Raw genomic sequence first — 23,657 nt, 5'->3', positions numbered from 1 at the left:
TAGCTATTTCCCCGTTTCTTGTCTTTTTGGCTATGCTTAGCTCAAAAACCTACATAAATTGTTGTAGCTTAGGGTTAAAATAAGGTTCCGGTTATGACGCAAGCTATGACGTAGATCTGATGCAGAAGTATAATTCACGCGTTAGTGTCAGCAGATTAGACATGTGACCTTCACAACTCCAGATAACTGACAACAAGCCAGCTAAACAGCAACAGCTGGCTGTAAGTTAATGTTATGCTAGTTAATGTTAAACTTGAGTATCCTTCAAAAAACACTTTGTCTCTTATAAAAATTACATCACTACTTCTTCACTACACTATGCTTCACTACTGCCTGCTAAAAGCAACTAAGAGGCTAACAGCGGCTATCGGAGGTTAACAGCAGCTACCAGAGGCTAACAGCTAACAGCAGTGAAAACAGCAGCATTTAACAAGAGGTAAGGTTTCAATGACAAGAGGACTCACATTGGACTCTTTTTATAAAGTTTTATAGCCTCCTCCCCAGTAAATAGATGTGGACACATACTGACATCTGAGGTAAATTGCACCCTGACAGCCTACGCTCACTACGGATGGACGGTGGCCAGAGTTGTTTGCCCTACAGCAGGGGTCAGCAACCCTAGGCACGCGTGCCACAGCTGGTGAGCGAAGGGTTAACTGATTGCACGAGTTGCACGACAAGCAGTGAATTAATCTGAGAAGGTGCATTAAAAAATAAATGGCTGGGCCAGCGGTGCACATCGCAAATAGACACATTAGTTGTGCCGCTTCTTAATGACAGTATCTTAGCTAACAACCCCAACTACCAGATTCAACTTGTAATTGACTAAAAATAACTTAGCCTACTGGTGAGAGGGACGTCAAGCGATGTTGAAATTTCCACATTCCGACACTTCAAATGCTTCAGCAGCTGTCCACTCAGCACAGCATCAGCACCGCGGGAATCACGGATACATCCGTAGACTCAAGACAGATCGAACCAGAAAGCTTTAATGAGCAGCTGGATTTGTCTCGCATTAACTGGCTGAGTTAATGCCAGTTAATGCGACAACAAAATGAAGCTGACTGAACTGAAAACCTTGACTTTGTGGGGGTCAAAGTTTGCAGAACTACGAACGCTGCTGGAATCCACAGCTGTGCGTGTTCATGGCGCTTGCATTTTCACCTGCTGGACATCACTACCTGACAAGTTTAACTGTCTTCAGAACATTGGAGAGGCCTTATTGACAGTATTTGGCTCTACATATCTGTCTGAGCAGATTTTCTCTCACACGAAGAGTGTCCTCAGGTAGCCGTCTGAGAGAATGGGAGACCAGAGATCACGTTAACATGTGTATCTCTGTATTAACAAACATGCCATGTTGGCACAGCTTATTTTTCTTATCATTGTTGTGAGGAGACCATAAATAGCACCTGCGTTTTCTGTTGTACAGTCCATTTGCTGTTATGGAGTTCTTGTTATGGATAATTTGTGTCTTTTTTGTTTCAAAATAGCTGATAACTATTCACTGATTCCTGCCAACATCTGCGAACAAATATGATTGTATAAAGTTGTTCTACATAGTGTGTAACTGTTAATATAGAGCATTATTAAATTTATTGCTAATGCAATTAAATGGCACATTGACTTCTGAGGAAATTTTAGATGGCACTTGTCATCAGAAAGGTTGCCGCCCCCTGCCCTACAGCATTTATGCACTTGAGGGGTAAGAAAACAGAACTTAGTTAGCCCAATCCCACACTGTAACTTTAATACTATTTACTGAGCATTACAAAGATAATGACGATGGTTTTGTTGTTGTTGTTTTTATGATTAATTAAATGACATGTTGGTTAAGGCCCACTCATTAATGGAGAGAAGGCTCAAGAAGGAGCTTTATTGTCCAAGTATGTGTAGACTTACAAGGAATTAAGCTCACTGTATGTAACAGAATAGACAATTGCAACATAACAACAATATAGCATATTTATATTTATTGTGCAATGGTGCATAGTGCAAAGATGTAGGGATGAATAAGTAGTTACTTTAAGTGTTATTTGTACAGTATATGCAGTAAGCAAAAACAGCTTAATGACATATTTTGACTATAAAAAACCCCCCTCCAGTCATTGTAAACAACAAGATAATAAATGATGCAAAAATAAATTCAAGGCCCAGAGAAATATCTAGACTGAAAGCAAAGCCAAATGGGGTTGGCAGCTATTAATGTAGCTTGTTTTTTCCTTCCTTGGGCTGCTCTATGTGTGCTGTGAGACACTGGTAATTCTGACTTATTACAATATCCCTAGACTACCAGACCATTCAGTAATTTCCTTTGCTATTCAGCTCTTTTTCTTTGTCATTTTGGCTCACGCTCTCTGTGACTCTCAGGACCGGCTATAATGCTAGGTGTAATCACCCTCTATTAAGGCTTCTGTGATTGATTGGTGGCACCAAGAGACAGCAGTTATGCACACTTTGGAGGCCGTAGCCAACGATTTTCTCTTTTCCCCTAACGCATTTCTTCTTTTGGTCTGTGCGGCAATTTTCTGTGGAAATCTTGGTGGTGCTGCAGTTCTAAGTTGAATTCAAGTTTGGTGTTGTTCAGAAGCAGAACGATGTTTCTTAAGTTGCACGTACTATTCCCTGCCTCTGTTTTCAGCTTCAGAAGTGATGTTCTCTCCGTTATCGCACACTGCTGTCCTCTCTGCCTCCTTGACCTCCACGTGTGACATTCACAAACTCCACTGATAGGCTAGAAGCCGCACACTATGATGATATTACCATGAAGAACTCTTGGTGCTCGTACAGTAATAGCGAGGTGGAGAAGTAGTCCTGGCTGACTCTTTTGGGGCCTGAGAGGGCTTCAGGATGAGGCTTTAGGGACTTGTTGTGTAAAGAGGAAGCAATTTGCAGCACAATGGCTCTAATCTTCAAAACCTCTCTGATCACACTCGCTGCTTCATACTTTGTCTTCTTTGTCATTGGGCTCTTTCATTTAGTCTCTCATTGCTCCTAACGTTAATTGAATTTGTACTGTAATGGTTGCGCATTTACCCTACTCATCTCTCTCCCATTACTCCTTTTATTACCCCCTCTTTTCATTTCTTTTACATTTTTGCCCTCAGGTCAAAATATTGAAGGACCGTTGGAGAGCCGCTGCTTCTATTTTAAAAATCCTGCTGACTAAATTGTGCACTCACAACAACAGCACCCATCCCTCTCACGTTGTCTCTCTCTGTCTGCTTATGGTTTGTAGCACCCAGATACAGCCCACTCTCTGACCCAACAGACCGTAATAGGAACACTCTGCCCAGAAGGGAATTGTTGTTAATGCCTTTCAGCTGAAGTCCAGCAGCAAAATACTTCTTTAATTGCTTTCCCATAGCCCTCAGCTGCTGTGTGTTTCCTCACTGTGCGCACTGGTACAAGTGGCAACGTAGAACAAAAGGCATAGTTATCCTACGGAGATCTGTACTGAATGTGGTTATGAGGCTTTCAAAGTTTGCGATATTCAGTTATTGACTACTTATAGATCTGAGTCTATGCTGATTTAGATATTTAGGTAAAGGATAGTGAATAAGGAGAAAAAGGGACCGCTTTAGCAAAAATACTGAATTTAACATCATCTCCAGATTTTAATCAAAGATTTGAGCAGAATTGTGTGAAAGAATGTAACATTAAAAATAACTAGTAGGTGAGAAGTAGTAAGAAGTAAGTAACCATTAAAGTTTGATCCTGACACAGTTGATAAAAATGTAAAACAATAAAAAACTCTTTTAAAAACATATTTATGGAAAGCAAGGGTCGAGAGGGAGACACCTCCTGTGAACGGTCCTCACTTCATGAGCATGCTGTGGAGGAATGCGCACATGATTTTTATTCATTTATTTAATTTATTTTGCTGGAATGAAAACGCAAAGTTATCTTTAAAGATGTGAATTATGAGCTGCAGATGGAAGGCGGGAATACAGAGCACTGTAAGTCACCTAGATGACAGAGCAATCCTGGGCTCAGCCCATCTGTCACCATCTTTCTTCACTCTGAACTGGCTGTAAAGCGCCAAAGGGGGATGTTTTTCTGTTTGTGTAATTTTACTTCAAACTGCATTTTAAAGTGAACACACAAAAAATAAAAACAGAGTACGAGATCACACCTTAGACTTTAGGCTTTTCAAAAATGAAGTTACTTAATAACACAAGTTGGAGGGGAAAATTCCTGCATCCCAGCGAGGCCTAGTTTTTATGGCGTAAAGATGGAACGCGTTCACTAATCTTTAGAAGACTGCATGGGATAATAATTCAACAAGTATAAAAAGCATAATGTGTCTCAATATAAAAATGTGGGGGAGTGTGTCATCTGCTGTACATTATTTAAATGTAAAACATTCATAAAATCACCAAAAATATAACCAAAATCATTGAATGGCCGTCGTGTGTAGGTGGCACTGCTTCAGAAATAGACATGATTTTGTTGTTGAAATCACTGCAGGGGTTTGGGGAAAACATCCACAAATGCGAGAGGGGCTTGGATCCAAATGTCAGCCACATATACTTTTTTTGTTGCACATTTAAAATGTACAGTTGTATGTGTGTATGCTTCACGACAAGCTATTCATGTGATTGAAATATTTCTATGCTATCTTTCCTAGTCCTACTTTTGACCTAATATTTCATGATAGTATTATAAAAAATATATAACACAAGAGTGATGATCTATATTTTGATTTTACTGGAATGATTTAGCTCGATTACTAACCAGAGCAGTATAATAAGGTTATTTTGCATTTTAAGTAACAACTCTTTAGTTTGTTTGTAACATTTATGTAAAATCTTTTTACCCTTGTACTTATACAGTGTATTATATTTTCCATGAATGCATAAATGTTAAAAAACAACAACAACGTTTCAATATATGCAGCTTAACAAGAACAAGACTTTAGCTAAAAGGGTAAAATTAAATTTAAGGAATAATGTGCAACTTGTTAAACATTTATACGTCAGCTAAGATGAAATTAACCAACTGGGAAACCTTTCACTGAAGAGAAATTACTCAAGTAATTATAAAATGTCCACCAATTTGATTTCAATTAAAGTGAAGATTCTGCAGATTGAGTAGCGCGGTGGAAGCACTTTGCACAAGCGCATCTACATAATGAAACTTCATTTGGATGGTGCTAATGGACTATTATGATACTGACTGTAATAGTAACAGAGCACAACACCGGGCATCTCAATGTACATTCATCCACGGATTAGTTAATAGCAGGCCAATTTGCAGTGTTCTTTGCTGGCCGTACTCTTCCTGGGATCTAAATGGTTGCCACGAGCATGGCACAGATAATGATAATGGTATCAGAGAGAGGAAATGGGAGACCGGGCGACTCTCTTCACCTCTGCAAACGTATGCAAGGTTTTGTTTTTTTTGTTTTTTTGTGTGTGTGTGTGTGTGTGTGTGTCTATGGATGAGTGAGTGAGTTAATGCATGAAGCCAGGAAGACATGTGCAGAAGAATACCTTCAGCCGCTGCAGACAAAGAACTTACGCTGTGATAAAACACTCCGACCATTTGCCAATTGAATGCACATGCAGACCAGACAAAAAGAATAGGTCAGAGCTTTTCCACAGAAGCTTTAAAAGATCCTTAGAAGAAAAATGAAAGACAGCTTTAAATAATTACATCACATTAGTTATTTTTAGAGCAGTGACTTGGAATTAGCCTAGTTTTTAATGTGCACATTTTGCGGCAACTTCTTTTGCACGACAACAGGTTTCCACGATGTATTTATGCTTCTGTTTGTCGAGACAGTGCTTGTATCCATCACTTTGAAGAAACTGTACTCTGATCTCGAGGCATTTTTTTCACTCTTTGATACTGTGCACACCTGACAAGATGTCCTTAAAGCAACATGATTGATATATTTGCACCAAGTCCCCCTCACGCATGTCTTCGCTTTTCCACTATCATAGAAATCTGGAAAAATCAAAGCATTTCAGGCAGCTGAAAACACAGATTCCGAATAGATAACTGTGCTTATCTAGGAACACGAAGTTAAACACAACACAGTTTTAAGAGGCGCTCTGATCTAAGCTTGTATTTTTTTTTTAATATTGAGATTATTATAAATATTAGTGGAATATTTTGAAGTCAGTTTTCCTGCTTCTGAAGAAGGACACAGAAGTGTCAGTTTTTCCCTCGGCTCTCTGTTTTTTGATCATTTCTGCAAGTAAAAATATTCCCAGAGGGTGAGGAAGAGAAGTGGACCTGACTATTTGCACATGAAATAGAAGAGTTTAGTGATGAGTGATTCTCTGAGCTGCAGTTACATACAAAAAAAATAAAATAAAATAAAAATCAGTGCTCTGCTAAAGTGAGCCTAATGTGGTGTGCAGTCAGGGCATGACCAATCATAGGGTGCCACTAGATTACTCCCCCATTTCACATTACAGTTAGCAGCAAGCCTTTGTGCATTTGGTCTGCAAATGCAGTAGGAAACATGGCACCTCATTGGAAGTAAAGGTGCAGTCCAACGATTTCCTTTAATCACTCTTGCAGAGTCAGTGAACTTTACAACAAGAGATTCTGCATGTGTGTGACCTACCTGCCGCTCAAACTTGGGTCAGACAGAAGATTTAAAAGGTGTCATGGTGACGTTCGAAGCCACCTGCAGGATGTGGAAATATGCTTAAGGGAAGCAAATCTTGAGAGTATATGATTTAAAATATCATGAAAGATGCGTGCGTAGCGAGGCCGCCTCCTTTCCATTCTCTGTAACGTAATTAGATCTGTTATTCAGGCACAATAAAAATCCTCTCGCCCATGTACGTGCATGATTTGGGAACCTTCTGTGGACTTGGTTTCATTCCAGACATTTCTGCTCAGGCAGCAGCACTCGGGTCTTTCATTATCTGCTGCCTCCAATCAAGGTTGATTTTTTTACCATCTCTCAAAACTTTCAACATTTTCTTTGAACTTTGTGAAGTAGCTTTCCTCGTTTGGCATATGTTAGTGAAATTGATGTAATTGCGGGAGACATTCACATTCATAGCGAGCGGAGCAGATGGCTAAAGCTAGTGGAAGTGGATGTTTGTGTGCATGAGTGTGCGACTCAGGTTGAGGCTGCACTGATGAACAATGGGAAAGGAGTTTGGAGAAACTTTCTGGTCTTCAGCATGCTTGAATGTGTTGTTGGACTCTGTGTACTTATGCAATTAGCCCAGAACAAAACAATAATCAGAGATCTGGGCTGAAAAACTGAATTTTCTCTTGATATCATGCAGGGGCAGGATCAAAGATCAAGATCATACTGCCATAAAAAATATACCCTCTTTGTGGCAAGTGGTAGTTTGCTATGCTGCAGAGAACACGTTAAGAACAAGGCTAAATAAAGTGCTTTACAGAGAAATGTATTTATATTTTATCTGGAACGAGGTAGCGTGTCTCCTCTTGGTCCAGCGAGGAAACTCAGGCTGCATTTTCCTGCAAGGAGAAACACGGATGGCTGATTGTCAGTCCCACATAAAGAGAAAAGCATGCGGGCTGTGTCCAGATCTCCAAAAAGGATGAAGAAGTTTCACTTTAGCTATTTATAGCAATTTGTAATTCTCCAGAGAGGTTAAATGGGATAATGTGCATCACCGTTACAGCTGTGTGTTGTCAGTGCAGCAGTGATAAGTTATGTTGTTACTTGGTGACAGTGACAGTAAAAGCAGGAAAGCATTTACTGGGAAGAACACAGAGATCAAAAGAGAGATTCTTTTGTCTGTTTTTTATTTTTTACAGTGCATAGATTTATTAATTGGAGAGCCAGCATTTAGTTGACTCAACTAAGACATCTGGAGATTGTTTAGTTGGTTGCTGTAGTCATTATAGGTGAAATATTTTAGCTGTTGCTCATATATTTATTGCCTAGTTGCCTTTATAGTAAATATTCCTCTGTATAACACGTAGACATGTAACAGCACAGTTAAATGTACTGCAGTGTAGCACTGTCTGTCCTCAGAGGACACTACAGTGACTTACTTTGATGTCCTGAGCAATCTCACTCGAATCTTGACCTTAAAACATGCCATCAACCTAAAACATACTTGCTTTTTGTCCCCTTAAGGAACAAAAAAACACCCTCCATAAACACTTTTATGTGAGTCGTACCTGGACCACACACACTCACGCACTCCAACCACACTCTGGGATTCGCATATGTGCAGCAGTGGTGTGTTTACACGAGTGTTAAGTAGGTTGTAACACTTTGGAATGCAATCACACAGTTGCACCTCGCCATAAATTTAGTAGAAGGTAATTATAGATCCACTCACGCTGTTTCCTCACACGCGCGTGAGCAGACACGGAAAGTGTGCAATACTGTAATCCCTCTCATTCACACTCACTCGTATCGAATCTTTGATAACAGTTTATCCTCCTCTCCCATTTTTCTGCAGCTTTTGTATCATCTGATATCATTTGCATATAGTTTACTCCTTAATAGGGCTTAGCAAAAAAGGCTATTGTGCCACAGTGCCCTGCAGGCATGAGCACTGCAATTGGCTTTTTTTTCTCTTTTCCTTCCCGCATTTATGTTGCACATACAATTTTTGCGCAGTTGCTCATCTGACAGGCCATTTTAAACGGTCGTCCTTGGCATTGTTGATTTCTTCTCTCCAGGCGAAACGCATCAATAACAGTGATATAGTTGAGTACGGGATTTATGCGGACTGTGTATTGCCTGAGGGAAATGATTGGTTTCTTGGAAATGTGTTTCCATATCTGTTAAAGATTTTGCTCTGATGGCTGTAAAAGGGCTACAGACATAACTATAGAATTTTGCATCCATTAAAAGTGAGCGTTTTTCAGTGTGTGCATGCGAATGCTGCTGTGTGTCGTGCTATCTTCAATTTGAAGACTTATTGGATCATACGATGTAGCAGGGATATTTCTGTCAACCTATTTTTTTTTTATTTCCTCCCACCTAGCCTGATTTATCATTGAGAATGTTTGTTCCATTTACTCAGTGTACATCCCAGAGCTATTAGCTGTTCCAACAGGCGCCTATCGTTTTCCATCCGAATAAGCCCTCTCTTTCTGCTGCTTTTTAAACTGTTTTGTTTGAGTTCAAGATTGAGTAGCAGGATTAAGTTAGATGTCTGCCCCTGGGTCTTCTGATCTTGCCCTCTGGGATCCATTTTAGGTCTGATTGTGATCCCTGATCCAGAGGGGTCTTATCTTTTATCTTTGATTTGTAGCAGCTCTTCTCTGCTCTGCACAAAAGGCACAATATTGGTGCACAGCTTCATTTTGTTTTCTTTTATTTAGTAATGCCTTCAATGTGGCACTTTAGAGTAAAGATACAGTCTTTGATCGTGTAAGTACAGACTCAGCTTGCAGAAACCAAGGTTGGGCTTCTGACACCGGCAGCAGAAACAGGAAAACGTGGGGAAAAAATAGCCCAAGAATCTGCAGATCGTTAACATGCAGAGGTTATCCGGTTATTCACTTAGACAGACATTTCAGCTGTCTTTGACATTTTGAGAAGTATTGATGCAATTCTCACGTCTGTGGCTAAAGCCAGCTGGTTAATTTATAGCATCTTAGCATAGCTGAAAAGACTAGCCATGCTGTGTCCAAATATATCTGCCTGCCAGCACATCTGAAATGGACGATTTATTACAGATTATGTTTTAAGTGTAAAAATAGTCATTTGTATGTGTTTGGCAATCTTTCTTTCTTCTCTGCAGTCAGAAAATGTCAGTAACAGTGCCGTTTGGTGCAGTAACTTCACAATTTCCAGCTTTCCAGCTAGCGTAATATTTAACACATAGACACGAGAATGTTTTTAAAAAAAAATATTTTGCTAAGGGCAAAAATAAAAAATAAATGTATTCCCCATGATGTCAAACTATCTGGCAAATATTTCAGTGAACTTTTGAAGTGAAGTTCTGTAACACTGAACCCAAACTTGGAAGCGACTGTACTGCATTTGCCATCTGTCCTCTACGCTCTGCTTTTGGGAAATGACACAAACAAATGTCATTGACTTGTTTGACAGATGACATATGTGCTTAGTGGAAAGTCAAGAGGAAATGAAGGGGCTGGGGGAAAGGAAAGGTTGACAGATAAAAGGACTTTCATTCCCTGGAAATACCCTCCGTTCAGCGGCAGATGTCTGTAAGCACCTGAACCTCAGAGAAGCTGAAAGTATAAGGTGACACGTAATCATTGTAGGAAATAAACAAAACCTTAATGGGGAGGTGTCGGTGTCAGGGAGGGCGCTGCTCATCTGACAGAACAAAGCTTGCCTTCATAAACAAACTTCTTTGTTAACTGGTATTAGGATTTAATTTGGGTGGATTATATAACTGGGTGAATATTCAGTAAACACAGCTGAGTGGTCTCTGGACTTACTGGAAATCCTGACATGTTTATTGACATGAGTGCAGCGTCTTGTATGTGCAGTTTTACGGTGGTACTGGTTAATACCGGTTGCAAAGGGGCGACCCATTACACAAGGTGTCTTGTAAATTTGTTACTTTTTGTTTAGTGGTCATACAACATGATGATTTCAGTTGCTATAAGCCAGTGTCTCTGCAAGTCTGCAAGAGTTTGTAGCATAGCACAATTCTGCTCGAGGAACTGAGAGATCATATCGCCATGAAAGTAGGTCTTTAACTAAACACCATTTCAGCAGCGGCCCTCGGGATCCGATGACATTGGTAGGAATTAATCACCCGTATGCAAATGAGTGAAAGCTTTGAAAGCACTAATCACACCAGTGTTCTTCTTTTGTTGACTGGGCTGTTTGCATGACTAGCAGTGTTTAACATCTGTTTATTATTCTGTAATGATTTTGTTCTCTTGATTGACTGATTTGCTGCTTCAGCATCAAGGAAGGTGACTGTGTTTTGCCAAAAAAAAGAAAAGAAAAATAGATCAGAAGGATGCTTTTCCAAAGCATCTGAAGAGAACTGGATATTTATTATCTAAAAATAATTAGATGTCTTTGTTGCAGCAAAAACACAACAAAGACAAAAAAATAAAAATCCTGCAGAAACTGGTTGGTCAGACAGACCCAGTGACATCTTAATCCTGCATACTTCCTAAATGCCAGCTTATATATTAAACCCTTAAACTCCAGTTTCTAATCCAGGCTTTTTGAAAAAAGAAAAAAAAAATGAAAGTGAAATGAACCCAATAAAATCATGACTGGATTTTATTTTTAACTTCAAAAAGATGACTTAATAAAATTCATAGGAAATTGATGCTCATTTGTGAAGTTTACATATCAGCTTTTTTTTAAGATGAAGGAAACTGCGAGACAGCATCGCACCCCAATCGCACATCCACAGGTGCGATCTGACCAGTCAGCCGGCAAAATTTGCCACCTTATCAATGCTGGCGACTTTTCCATGTTTAGCCTATAAGCATAATGCTGAGTGATGGTCTATTTTTTTGTAAACCCACAGTAGTAGAGTTTCCATCAGAAAATAATCACTTGTGAACGTGAAGGGAATATTTATCTATTTGCATACTTGGAAAGAAAAGACACAGCTTGACAAACCTCAAGTTGAAAATTCATAGAAAATACAAAGCGATAAAAAATAATCTAGTTTTGTTCTTTTTTATTTGAGAAGTTTTGAAATTTTAGGAAACATAAAAATGTACAAATAAATCAATAAATAAGACTGGTTTGTGCATGATGCATCGCAGAAGTGCAATACTAAATGTCACTAAAGGCAATTCATCAGGTAAAAATTTCATTATTACATATGTGGCATACATATCCATACAAGGATGATACTGATATAATTTGAGGCATGTAGAATCATATATTTTTGTAAGGAAAGAGCCATTACTTCATGACATTGTGGGCAGAAAGAACAAAGAGCGCCAGCTTTCCAACCGGCCGGTTGGTTCAGCTGCAAAACAGACAGAGACGCGTGGGGAATTTTGAGTCCTGGTGGTCCCTCCACACATTAATGCAAAGACAACCATGACCTTGATAGACAAACAGAGAAGGTGGAAAAAGAGAGCTGAAGAGTGAGAAGTAGAAGGAAGTTGTGGGCGAAGTTTGCAAAAATCAAAGCTAAATGGCTGCCAGGATACATACAGGACATGTAACTCAATACATGGGAGAAGTTTGCTTTTCAAGCTCAGTTGCACTTCCTTCCGAATTTATGTCAAGAGGAAAACAAGTAGTTTTGTATTCATAAACAATCCCCGATTAGCATGTGCAAGAATTATCACCCATCTGTTCCTATCTGCTCTGCAGAGCGTTTAATTTCTTCTGGTTAATTCTCAGTGCTGTGGAAGTGTCACAGCAGCAACTTTAGAGTCAGTAGAGAAGCTTCTTAGTTTAGGAGCTTAGGAGGCAAATCATTTCCTCAGAGGTGGTGGAGAACAAAACAGAGCAAAAAAGGAAATTTAAGGAGATTGCATGTGCTCGCCAGGAAAACAAGCCAGCCATTCAGCTCTAAATAAACTGCATTTATGGATGCACAACCGCTGAATGTATGAATAGATACTGATTAGGTTGCTAAAGTTATAACATTTGTATATTGTCAGTGTTGTGTTTGATGCTGGAAAAATCCAACTAGAGACGTCTCCGGTTAAACGAGTTGCAGATACTTAGCATTCTTCAGCCAGAAGGGTTGATTTTATCGGGCCAAGCATTTGCACTGCCTGCCACGGCTCTTGTGATACTCTGTTCTGACCTACATTTTCTTTGATCTGAGATTTCCAAGAACAGGTTGTGGATGTAAATAATTTGTTGTTTTTGCAGAGACACACAGCTCAGAAGCAAAGATCCACACTGCATTTTATTTATAGTGGCGACATACAGGAAGTGGAAAAGCCTTCCAACTGCTGGGCAGACTGCTGGACCCCACTGTAAAGCTCAATTTAGGCTAGTTTAGGCATGTGACAAAAATGGAGGGGAAAAAAACATTTTCACTTTGGGATGGAGGGAAAAGGAAAAGTTGTCCTTAGGATGCACAGGCACACCTTTGCCTGCTCATTACAGTTGAGTTATTAGCTGTTGGAGCTGAAGAGTGGCTCGGGAGCCTCCAACCTGTTCCATGTAGTCACAGTTAAGCCCTGTGCGGGAAATGCTGAGATGGCTCCCTATCTGCCTGGCAAACACCAGTTAACTCCAATAAACATGTGATGTATGCTTCTGGTGCTTTAAATGAGACCATTTTAGTTAGAAGAAACTGAAACGGTGCAATCATGGGCAGCGGTTTAAGTAACTGTATCTGGAAGTCTAGAGTATGATAGACTGTTCCCAAAAGAGGCCTGTTCCTTGTATCCATTTCTCCCTTCTTTACCTGCCTTTATAATTCTTCGTCTCTCTCTACTGTCTCCCTATTTAATTTCTTTCTAGTCTAGGAGAGGAAGTGTGTGGGACGTCATTGGAGTTAAAGATCAGGTATAAATCAACTGTTTACACAGAGCCAGGGAGAGTCTTTCTATTACAGGAGACTTGTCCCGACCAGCTGGAACACAGACCAAACAATGCTTCCTTGCTTCACCCCCCTCTTACCATATTCTTGCCACTTCGCTGCTAAATAACAGGCCTGGTTTCAGAAAGGCACTTGAGTGCAGACAACAGGGCTTTTAATAGAAGGGGGTGGGGGGAGGTGGGGTGAAGAGAGGGATTTTAAATGAAGATCTCTTTTGTGCACTCACTGAAAGGTAATCAGAGAACTACTGTAGAATGCCTAAAATGCATGAGACATGCAGGAAATCCTGAAGATGAGACACATTGTGCTGGAGGAGCTAACTGTACAATCACTTTTGCTTTGTGTATTCAGTTGCATCTTGATTTGTTTGCTCATCATGGAGATGAGTCCCCCTGTCAAAACGTTTTTGGTCTTCCGTTGGTCATCCACAGTTCGCACCACAGAATCAGCAGCGGCCTTGTTTTTGCTCGAGGAGACAGTCCCGCTGGATGGTCTGTGTGGGTGGTGGAGACTCAGTGGCACATGATGATCCTATGAAAGAGCGATTCTCGACTTATTTTTGTTTGTTTGTCTGACAGCAATTTAGATAAGTTTAAGTGCGTTTTCATGTAAAATCAGCTCCCATCTTTCAGCCCCTGAATAATCTTAATATGTGCAATTCATTTTCTCTGGGCTCAGCAGAGTGTTGCCTGCATGAAAAACCGGGACTGTTGTGGAGGGCCGCCACAATAAGCTGCCCTCAAACCTCTCCAGACTTTACACACCAGACATGTAAAATCTGTGCAAATATTTTGTGCGTTAATATTTAGGTGAGTCTGACCGTGTAATTTCACTGGATGAATTTGTAAAATTTATTTTATTGAACTGAGCTTGATTTTTTTTTTTACTTTCTTTTTATTGTTTTTCTTTAAACATTATACAGGGGGTAGGGGGTAACAACAAAACAAAACAACAAAACAACAACAACAACAACAAAAAGATAAATACAACAGGTAGGATAACAAAAAGCAAAACAAAACGAAAAAAAAAAAACATGTTAGATCTCCTTGTTTCTACAGTTTGATCACTTCTCATTATCAATGTGTTGGTCTTTAACCTGTTGGGTTTATGTACTCAGTCCATTTCTCCCACTTTTTATGGTATTGATCTTCCTGAGTCCTTATTCTGTAGGTCAATTGTTCCATAGTTTGTATTTCATCTAAAATTTTGATCCATTCGTCCTGTGATGGTGGGTGTATCTTGTTCCATTTTCTTGTAATTGCCTTTTTACAGGCAGCAAGCATAATTTTCAATATGTATCTATCTTCTTTCATCACATTTCCCGTAATGACACCAAAGTATAATAATGTACAAGTCTTAGATACAGCATAACCCAGAATTTTACCTATAACTAAATGAACATCTTCCCAAAATTTTGTATTCCTGGGACGGAACCAGAACACGTGGGAATGATTCATATTTACCTCTCCACAGCCCCTCCACCACGGTTGTGGTAATGAAGTATGTTTGTTCCTAATTTTGGGTGTTATAAAAAATCTAATTACATTTTTCCAGCAGTGCAGTCTCCAGGCACGTGATGATGTTGTTGACTGCTGTATTTTCCAGGTTTGTGACCATTCCTCATCAGATATGTTCACTCCCAACTCTCTAACCACTTCAGTTTTACATATGTTGTTGTACACCCTCTTGCCTCCATTATATGCTCGTAAATTGTAGAGATCATTCTAATTTTTTTTGCTTTGTAAACTTCAGTTAAGAGTTAAGAGGTTAAAACACCTCTTAAGCCCCAACGCCCCCTGATACGGGGGCAAAAGGCAGGAGATCAGTTAGGCTTGGGGCTTAAGAGGTTAATTATCGAATTTTTATCCAGATCTACACTATGTTTTACTTCTTTATTAAAAAAGTCCCTAATCTGTAAATATCTGTAGTGATCTTGATTACTTAGGTCATATTTTTGTTTAATCTCCTGGAAACTCATAAAATTCCCATCTTTAATTAGTGTACACATCGCTGTTAATCCAGTAGGAATCCACTGTTTAAATCTTTGGTCCATAGAACCAGGTGTAAAACCCTTATCATAGGCTATTCATCGGATTAATCCAAGCTCTTTTTCTAGTTTGTATTTCCGTATCAGGTTAAACCATATTTTAAGCGTAAACTGAGTGACTGAATTCAGCTGTTTAATTACTCTCATTGTTTCTTTTCTGTCTCCTATATGGCTTTGAATTTCTCTTCCTTGTACTGATTTTTCTAAATTCTTCCATTTGGCTTCATAATCATTGTCACACCAACAAATGATGTACCTGATTTGTGCAGCATTTGTTTTTCATATTTAAAACTAACTAACTAACTCTATTTAAATCATTATCATGAATAATAGTGATTTAAATAGGGTAAAAGAGTGTGAAATTCAACAAGCAACAAGCAGGAGAATCTTTTTCTAATTGAACAACAACACAAGACTACACAAGACCCTTCATTGCTTCCAAAAATTAAAGAAATTAGAGATAAAATAGATAAAATATTAGTTACAGAAATAGAAAAGAAGAAACTTCCTACTATGAAGTGGGACCAAGGGGAAGCAAATTATTGGCAAAACAATTAAAAAAAAACAGCAAACAGATCAGACAATCCATAAGAGAAGGGATATAGAAACTAATCAAATAATTTATGACTCTAAAGAGATTGGAACTCAGTTTAGGAACTACTATAGAAAGTTATACAGCCAACCTCTCTCCGCTGACATTGATCAAATAAAAGCTTTTCTTGAGAAACTGGATTTACCCTCAATTGGTAACAATCAAAATGACCTTCTGACCTCTCCTATTACAAAAACAGAGATAGATAAAGCAATAAATAAATTAAAATCAAATAAATCTCCCGGCAGTGACGGTTTACCCTCCGAGTGGTATAAAACTTTTAAAGAACAGCTTATACCACTACTTGAAAAATCATTCATTTATACACTCGAACATGGTGAAATGCCTCTTCATGGAAAGAAGCGGTTATAATAGTGATCCCAAAAAAAAAATCCAGCGAGATTTGTTCAGATTATAGACCTATATCAGTACTCAATGTTGACTATAAAATATATACCTCAATTATTTCTAAAAGATATGAATATTTTATTAGAGATATTATCAACGAAGATCAGACAGGCTTTATAAAGGGACGTCAAACCCAAGACAATATAAGGAGAACTTTATATATTATCAATCATATTCAACAAAAAGGAAAATGTGCAGGCTTTATAAGCCTCGACGCAGAAAAGGCTTTTGATAGTGTAAATTGGAATTTTCTATATCAGGTACTTGAGAAATTTGGTCTTAATGATAAAGGTATCAGATGTATTAAAACGCTTTATCAAAACCCGACTGCAAGGATAAGAATAAACGGCAGTAGGGCTGCTGCCTCTCTCCCACTTTGTTTGCAATCTTTATAGAACCCCTTGCACAAGCAATTAGGCAAAATAGAAATAAATAAATAATAATAAATAAATGTTTATTTATATAGCACCTTTCAAGACAGAATCACAAAGTGCTGCACATAAGATTACAAGTCATAAAAAGATTTAACAAGAGAAAATAAAACAGGCATAAAATAAAGGATCCCGACATATGTATTCCCATATTAATTAAGCAACTCGAGATATTTGGTTTTTATTCAGGATACAAGCTTAACTTGAATAAAACTCAGATTTTAACATTCAACTATCGCCCATCCAAAACTATAAAACAAAAATATAATTTGAATTGGAGAGCAACAAAAATGAAATATCTTGGGGTAACCTTATCACAAAACGTTGAGCACTTATATAAACTTAACTACGTTAACTTAGATAAGGAAATTAAGAGTGATTTGGATAGGTGGGCTACTATTCCATCAGATATTGGCGCTCGAATAGAGACGATAAAAGTATGTGTCTTACACCGACTTCTCTACTTTTTTCAGTCACTACCCGTTGATATACCTGAAAAACTATTTCGATTATGGGACAAAATTATATCCAAGTTTATATGGAATGGTCATAGACCGAGAATTAAATTTGAAACACTACAGATAAGAAAGGATAAGGGGGGTTTGGCACTCCCAAATCTTGAGGCATACTTTTATGCTGCACAAATCAGATTTTTTTTTTATTGTTCCGATCTGAATAAACAGATGTGACCAATCAGACCACTGCACATGGCAACAAGTGCACTTCTAGCTCAAAACATACACACATCAAGCTCATTTGAACCATGAAAAACCATGAAATTTCCTCTGCTGCTGCCTTCTCCTGAGAATTGGATGAACCAGGAATCTCAGTTTCGTCCTTTTCTTGTTTAGAAACATCCAGACTAAAGCACTGCCTGATGTCGACTTCATTTTCTTCTAAATGCTGAAGAAGTTTCCGCAAAAACACAATGTGTAGAGTGTGTCTATACGTTACAGAACAAGCTTGGATCTGAATTTTGTGTTGCTTTTTTGCAGTGCGCTCGGTCTGTAATGTTTTCAAATTCAAAGTCTTCACAACGGATCAAGTTTTGCTCTGTAACATTTCTTGAGTTTAAATAAGAAAAATCTGTATGCCCAAATACATATAGATGTTTTTTAAGGTTTTTCATTGCAAGAGAAGAAAATGGTGCAACACTAATAGTGTTGTGGTGTGGCCCTCCACAACAGTCCCAGTTTCTCATGTGGTCCCTTGGGAAAAGTTAATTGCTCCTGCTTGTTAGTTAATAGCCATTCTATGGTGACAGGTAAAGTGAAATTAGTGACACTAATGAATGTCTGTCATTATGCATCATTACTGGCAGGTGCATGGTCACACAACAGTAATTTCTCATGTCTGTAAAATATTGAACTTTTCTGCTGTGAGATATTCAGCAGCATAATCCGGTCTGTATACTGGAAAAGGGCTTAAAGTATTTATACTGAGATAACGCACACGTGGAATAATTGCCTGCTTCAGACATCATTTTGCCTGTGATATCAATCTAGTTAACCGAACGCTGGTATTTATTTTAGTACCGTATTAAAATCTCGACACCCCAAGCCGGAGCCATTAACTTCCACTTGTGCTGCATTTTATCCCCCATACACTGAAAAACAGTCCCATTTGTCTAAGCTACAGAAACTATGGTAAATAATACATTTTTTTATTTATAGGCGCCTTTCAGACCCTTAAGGTCACTTTACAGTGGACTTCTATTTATGTAGTGTTTTTATACTCTGAGCACTAAGAGGACTTTACACAACAGGATCCATCTGTACACTAAAACACACGTGTTCATACATGCACTTTTTAAGCATCATGCCCACTCCTGAGAAACGACTATAATATTAATCCAGTATAAACAGTAGTGCGCTGCTTCACCGGAGTAAATATTTTAGCTGATGTGTGTGCTCTCTGATCTCTCTGTGAAATATGCTGCGGAACAACAATCAGCAATAGCACTGTTCTAAAATGCAACCAAGTGAGATGAAAAAAAAATCTATAACAGGAAGCTGTTTAATGTTTTAACCACTTTTTTAGCTGACGTATATTTTAGGCTTGCCTTGGGAGTGAGAGAAAAAAGCTTTGAAAAAGAAGCTGGAAAGGCAGAGCTTTTTTAAAGGAGATTGTAAGAGAAAGGAAGGAGGGCAAGGAGAAGGGGGAGCCGGAGTGAAGACAGGGGGAGGCGGACGAGAGAGCGATAGAGAAAAGAGGTGATAGGGGAAAAAGATTAAAAGAGCTGGAGATATATGGAAACGAAAATAAAGGCCAGAGAGGAAATCAGAACGCAGAGAAAAGTGGGATATGGAAGCGGTGGAGGAGGTAAATGCATGGAGAGGAAACAACTCTAGCTGTTCTTTTTACCTTAATTGGAGAAACATTTGGTATATTTTTAGACAGAGGATAAACCTAAAAAACACGAACAAGTCATTTCACATTTTTCCAACTTCAAAACGTGACTCATAGCAAAGTGTTGGAAGTGACTGATCAGTCCACACGGGCAAAGCAGCGCAAAGGTTTTTATTTTCACTGGTTGTTTCTCTACTTGTTCTTATTTGTTGGCATGCTTTGTCTTGTTAAAGTTTATTATAGTTTGAAAGTAAACTTGCAGAGACTTTAAATAGCTGGCGATATATACTTATTCATCACAAGGCGTTTTTTAAATTTATTTATTTTCGCCCAGGGCGATGCAATTTATTGGAGGAAATGGTTGTGAAAACTCTGCTGGTAAACATTCAATCTGTGAAATTGGATTCTGTGCTTTGAATGATATAAACAGGCTTTTATAGTGACGAGCTGTCACTATCCACAAAGTTTGCTTACTGTTGCAGGAAAAAAAGAGATTTCACATAAATGTATATTGATATATTGTGGTTTAAGAGACAGACCTCATTATGCTATGTATCACAGTAACATTACTTCATCAGCTTCATAGATTACCTTTAAGAAAATGGGTTATTTTATCCCAGTGTGCTTTATTTTATGAGGTGCTTTAAGGATTATTTATGAATATTTATGTATTGTTGCACGTGTGTATAGTTTTTCTACGGTAGGCCTGAGAGGCCAAACGGACTGCAACTTAAGAAAACACCAGCAATAATTAAAAACGCTGCAAAAGCACACAAAACATGTTTTGGTTCCTGCAACTGGTGCGTCGGGTTATTGTCTCCCCAGAAACACTTCCCATGTGCTTTTGGAAATCAGTTTTTTCCTATTTCTGTTTTCTTTTTTTTCTATTTCCGTTTTTCCTGTTTCCGTTGTGATTTGTGTGCTTTTGTGGCGTTTTTCTTATTGCTGGTGTTTTCTTAAGTTGCAGTCCGTTTGGCCTCTCAGGGCCACTGTATTTTTCCACCAATCCCATGTTTTCATGATACCGCTCACTGCTATAAAATACTGCATATACACTGATTCTATTGTTAACTCTTAATGAGTGAACATTGTCTCTTATTTAATGCGTATATGTACGATGTATCATCCACATGCTATTTCTAATCTTTATCACTCTCTTTGACAGCACAGGAGGTCATCACATAGTATACATAAAACTCCCTGGGAAGTGCGGTTATGGATGTGTTGTAAACTTGAGTAGCAGTAAGCAGTAAGGAAATTCCTCAGCTTGTAGATCATGCAGTTTATAAATCAGTTCAAATACTTTGCTCTTTAAGCAAGAATTATACAACGGCCTTGCGGGTAACATTCACAATCTGTCAGTTTATCAAACTAATCCACCTGAGCTCGCATCATGATCCGGCTCATTTATCGCAACCTGGCAACGGCGTGCCAGATCACGTCTGTGTGCCTGCTCCCTTCAGCCTGAGCGATGGGGTCTGAAACGGTGAGTCAGGAGACGCTGCATCGGGCCGCCGCATCCTCCATCACCGATGTGATGTCAGCACAAATCTGTGTTGTCACAGTGCCTGTGACCGCTCGCTGCATGAGGAAAGAGAAGAGATGGGTGGCTCTGTCTGCTGCTGTCAGTTTGATATAGGGACGACATAAAGAGAGGGAGAAAGGGGGAGACGAGGGGAAGGAAAAACGGAGGGAAAACACATAAATTTCCAATAAGAAGCAGCACACACAAAGTTGACATTGCGCCCTTTACACATTTGCAGTTTCTTTAAATAAAAAAGGCACAAATCTAGATTCTAGGCTTAAAAGAAATCTGCTGTTGGAATCACCAATCAAAGACAAAAGACATAATAGAAGCAGCTGATGTCATCATTTTGAATTCATTTAATATATAAAAGCTAAAGACATACTGCTTTTAACAGTCATTTAGTCTCTAGCTTACCCTTAAAGTGAAAATAAATGGATCTGCTGTATTTTCAAAGTAATTTAGAATATAACTAATGTTGCACCTAACCTGCTGCAGCTAATTGACCTTTTGCTTGCTCTTCAGCTTCCAGTCCTAAACAGCGCTGTTATACTGTTTACGTTCTCTGTGCCCCCTCATCCTGTTTGAGCACTCGCTCTCATCTTCTCTACGGGGAGTGTGCGGAGCTTCATGCCTCACTGTTCTTATCACATTGGACCCATCCGCCTACAAAATGCTCTGGGGTCTATTTTTAGACACGTACACGGTGCTAATGGGAAAGGATAGCCTAACCTCTTCCCTGATGAAAGTCGAATATAGCCTGGAGATTTGAGTTTGAGTCCTGTCACGTGTGAAGCAGAGCTGTTAAGATTTGAAACGTGCAAATTTATTATTGATGGGCAGAGAGTGTGTTATAATGTTGAAATGCTCCAGGGGTTATTGATGTCTCAAACAGTCCCAACTACCTACCCGGCACCGAGTACACACCCAGTTCCCATAGTCTTTATAACAATGCCTATATAGCAGCTCTCCTACTGCTTCAATTATGCAATAGGCTCTTTAAAAACCTGTCCATAGGTGTATTTTCTGATTTTGTTTGAATTCTTGTTACCATCTAAAAACAAAAAAAAGGTTTTTTTTGTTGTTTTTTTTACTGTGGACAATGGCTAGCTATACCCAATGTTTCCAGTGTTTATGCTAGCCTAAAAACCTTCTGTAGCTCTATCTTCGTTTTACAGACAGAGTAATATTGATATTCACAGAGCCATTAAAAGTGGCATTTAAAATTTAAAGTGCTTTCCTATTTTACATACATAAAATATATGAAATAATTGAAAGAATACAATACCATTATTTCCTGCCTGACAGTTTCAGTCGTTCTCAGTGATGCCTTTTCTAGTTGGCATGAAGTGAGTAATGTCATTTGTCCTAACAACGTTTAACTATTATTTGACTCGTTGTGGAAAGTCTCTGCCTCACAGAATATGCAATTAATCCACTTTTAGATAAATTTACATGCGCGTGATCACCCAGTGGTGATTAGCAGGATAAGTGACTGATGTGGAACCTCTGTGCTGCAGTAATAGTAGTGTTCATGGATCTTCTGCTCCTAGAGGCAATTTTGGGATCCATACTTCTCCCTCGCCTGTCATGTCTCATCTCTTTCCTAATGATCGCTATATTTGTGCGCTTCTTTGTTTTCCTTCCCCGCTTCTTTTCAAAGCAGCGGTGTAAACTGCTTTGTCGTTATGATCTTCAGCTTTTAGACACTGAGGTGGACCCAGAAAAAAAGTCCAGTAAATTCTGGTCTGTTTTTTGGAAAATATAGAGCAGCATTTAGGCTTGGACTGAAAATGTTTGGTGATTAGGAGTGGGCTAATTACAGTCATTCTCTAACTCATTATTATTATTATTATTTATAATTGTTATTTAAACCTAATTTGTGGGATTTTAGCAGTTTTTTAGCCCAAATTGTACATTTAAGATCAGCTCTGTGGGCTCTGGATTTTTGTGTTTTTAAAACCCCATTTACTAGTCAGTAAATGTCAGCATGTATTTCCATAAAGGGACTGGTAGAAAACATTTCCTGTTTTCTAAATCACAAACTGTAAGCTGTAAAATTTTGCAAAATGCTTTTATTTAGAGTTAGAGTTAAAAACAATTCAACATAAATTATAACAATTAAAAAAAATCAAAAGAAAAAGAAGGATACAGTCTTTGGGTCTTAAAAGTGAAAAAGATTTGATAAAGCCATGAGCAGCTATAGAACACTGAATGATAAACCATGTGATTCAAAAAGAGATTTACAGAACCGCTGTGTTTGGTTTCCCATTGCCTTAATGAAAGCCTTTGGAACCACTAACAAAGGCCCGGTCAGAAGATGTCAAGCAGCGGCCCGGATCATATGAAGTTAACATCTCATAGGTATAGGCAGGAGCCAGACTGTGAAGGGCTTTAAAAACCAGCAATAAAATGTTCAAATCAAGTCTAACACTAACAGGTCACATGCAAAGGAAACCAGTGAAACGTCGAAAAATAAGAACTGGAAAAGATTCAAGGGATTCCTGTTCAGACATCAGCATCGCTAGACTTACACTCTTGGCAGATCCAGGTATATTTGTCATCCTAAAGCTAAGTAGCCTACCATCCGTGTGCCTCTGAAGCCAAACAAATACTATAAATTGTCGTTTCATGCTGATTTATTGGACTGGCTCATGCATGCGTATCTGATGAACACCCTGACCCCTGGGCCACTGTGTGATGTGGAGAACAACCAGTGGGTCATTGTAACTGTTCAAACTGCAGAATGATGGGTTTTCAACAGGGACTCTGTTAGCCTGAGAAAAGAGACCTGAAGAGAATTTTAATCTCACATGCATTCGGTTACTGAACCGTCCGCCCAGCTCCTGTCGTCCTGCGGAGCTAGAGGCTCAGC

At 38.8% G+C, this 23,657-nt stretch overlaps 1 protein-coding gene across 3 annotated transcripts in view; it reads left to right on the top strand.

The window, feature by feature from the left end:
- Positions 1–23,657, top strand: part of calcr (calcitonin receptor) — a 66,906-nt gene that overhangs the window by 5,557 nt on the left and 37,692 nt on the right. The gene's annotated exons all lie outside the window — the stretch shown is intronic.

Source organism: Neolamprologus multifasciatus, chromosome 22 (genome assembly GCF_963576455.1).
Source record: "Neolamprologus multifasciatus chromosome 22, fNeoMul1.2, whole genome shotgun sequence".
Taxonomy (NCBI): Eukaryota; Metazoa; Chordata; class Actinopteri; order Cichliformes; family Cichlidae; genus Neolamprologus; species Neolamprologus multifasciatus.
This window is presented reverse-complemented; position numbering and strand designations above follow the sequence as displayed.